At 61.4% G+C, this 2,157-nt stretch overlaps 1 pseudogene across 1 annotated transcript in view; it reads left to right on the forward strand.

Annotated features, from left to right (window-relative positions):
- Window positions 1-2,157, forward strand: part of LOC105539066 — a 24,049-nt pseudogene that overhangs the window by 16,104 nt on the left and 5,788 nt on the right. The window contains exons 10-11 of the transcript XR_001005998.1: window positions 1-117; window positions 570-716. The product of XR_001005998.1 is annotated as a nitric oxide synthase, inducible-like (transcript). The remainder of the gene's footprint in view (window positions 118-569; window positions 717-2,157) is intronic.

Genomic DNA, 2,157 nt, shown 5'->3' on the forward strand with positions numbered 1-2,157 from the left:
GCGGCTTCCACCTCCCCGAGGACCCCTCCCATCCTTGCATCCTCGTCGGGCCTGGCACAGGCATCGCCCCCTTCCGCAGTTTCTGGCAGCAGCGGCTCCATGACTCCCAGCACAAGGGTAAGGCTGGAGGCTTCCCAGGTGGGAGGGGCACCAGGGGGCAGCGCCTGCCTAGGGGCAGAACCGCAGCCCCACAAACGGCTCCCGGACCTTTCTGGAGGGAAGGACTCCCAAGTTTGTCTCCCTGTGCGGGCCTCTGTGGGTGAGAACGGCCGCCTTCCCGTCTCAGGCATTGGAGCCGCGGCTCCTTCTCTCGGGAGTGGAGGTAACGGGAAAGTCCCTGCTTTTGACCTCCGATGGGCTGAGGGAATCCTGCATCTGTGCTTTGAGTTGTGTGACTATGGATGAGTGATCGGAATGTCCTGGGCCTCAGTTTCCTCATCTGTAAAGTGGGGACAATGCTGTTAACTAGCTGGGATACTTGTGGGAGTGAAGCGAGAATTCCAGTTCGGCTTGGAGCCGTGTCGCCCTCTGGTGGCCGACATGATAACAACAGCCCGGGACTCCTGCAGGAGTGCGGGGAGGCCGCATGACCCTGGTGTTCCGGTGCCGCCGCCCAGATGAGGACCACTCTACCGCGAGGAGATGCTGGAGATGGCCCAGAAGGGGTGCTGCATGCGATGCACACAGCCTACTCCCGCCTGCCTGGCAAGCCCAAGGTAAATGCAGCCTCGAAGCAGGTGAAGCGTTACACACACAGGCTCCAGGGTGAGCCCTGGGTCCCCACAGGCCCCTCGCCTCCCTGAGCCTTCAGCTCCTGAGCTCTGAAGTGCGGGTAGTTCACAACCATCAGGGCGATGCTGTGAAGAGCATTATGCTCTCTCTTCCAGTAGAAGCGACAAGGCCGGAGAGGTTCAGGACTAACCTAGGTCACACGCGGGTTAAGCCCAGAGCCCAGCCTACTGAAGGTGGTCAGCAGGTCCCCTGGGACACGCGACTGCCTGGGGAGAGGTGGTCCAGGCTGGCTACGCTCAAACCCAGCAAGGCTGGAGGGCGGCCGATGCTTCCATCATGGCCCTCAGACGGGCTCTGCTGCCCCCAGGCCACGTTGCCCCCTGAGCCTGGGGTGGTCAGAATAGACTGTCAGCCCTCACACGTCTGTCCCACCAGGGCATCTCCCGGGCCCAGTGCTCTGTGCCCAGTGCTGGGGCCAGTGGGCATCCTGTGTGGAGCCGGAGCAGAGAGTTCCCGACTGACTCCTGGATCTTCTCACTGGGGAGCCGGGATCTGTACCCTGCAGGGACCTGATGGACAATCTGCATTGAGAGGCTACCTTTTCCAGGGTGTAGGCAGAGCCCTGGGTAGGGGGACTGCCTTTATTGATGCCTCTTTGAAGCCTGGCAAATTCAGAGACAGTCTGGGAGCCCTACTGGATGGTCAGCCCCTTAAGGGCAGGACTGTGTCCAGCATTTATCTCTCTACTCCCAGCCCAGCCCCCTGGGCATCTGTGCTCCTCCTCATCCTGAGCCTGGCCCCGTGCAAGGTCCTGGCTGGGAGGGGACTCACTCCACAGCCCTGAGTGCCCTCTCCCCGCCTCCCTGAGGCCAGCAGGCCTGTCTGCAAGCCTTGTCCCCAGCAGCTGGGGACTGGACCCACCACTTCCTCTGGTTTCAGGTCTATGTTCAGGACATCCTGTGGCAGCAGCTGGCCAGCGAGGTGCTCCGTGTGCTCCACGAGGAGCCGGGCCACCTCTATGTTTGTGGGGATGTGCGCATGGCCTGGGATGTGGCCCACACCCTGAAGCAGCTGGTGGCTGCCAAGCTGAACTTGAATGAGGAGCAGGTCGAGGACTATTTCTTTCAGCTCAAGGTTTAATAGGGGGTGTGTGGGCTGAGGGTCCTGGCCAAGGGCACAGGCCATTGGAGCCAGGACCAGGGGTGGCCGGTAGACCCAGGGGAGTCAGGCCCAGAAAAGTTCTGGACCCCAAGAGAATCTTAGCAGTGGCTGAGATCTGAGCTGGGTGGGCTGTCAGAAGGCCCCACTGCACATCCCGGACTGGTCGCAGCTTTGGGAAGTCGGGTGAATGGGTTCCATTTTGCCGTCTGTGGAATGGGGGCAGGAGAGTCTCCTTGGCCTCTCCCCAAACCCCCTTTCAGAAAG

This window comes from Mandrillus leucophaeus, unplaced genomic scaffold (genome assembly GCF_000951045.1).
Source record: "Mandrillus leucophaeus isolate KB7577 unplaced genomic scaffold, Mleu.le_1.0 Scaffold1038, whole genome shotgun sequence".
Lineage (NCBI taxonomy): Eukaryota > Metazoa > Chordata > Mammalia > Primates > Cercopithecidae > Mandrillus > Mandrillus leucophaeus.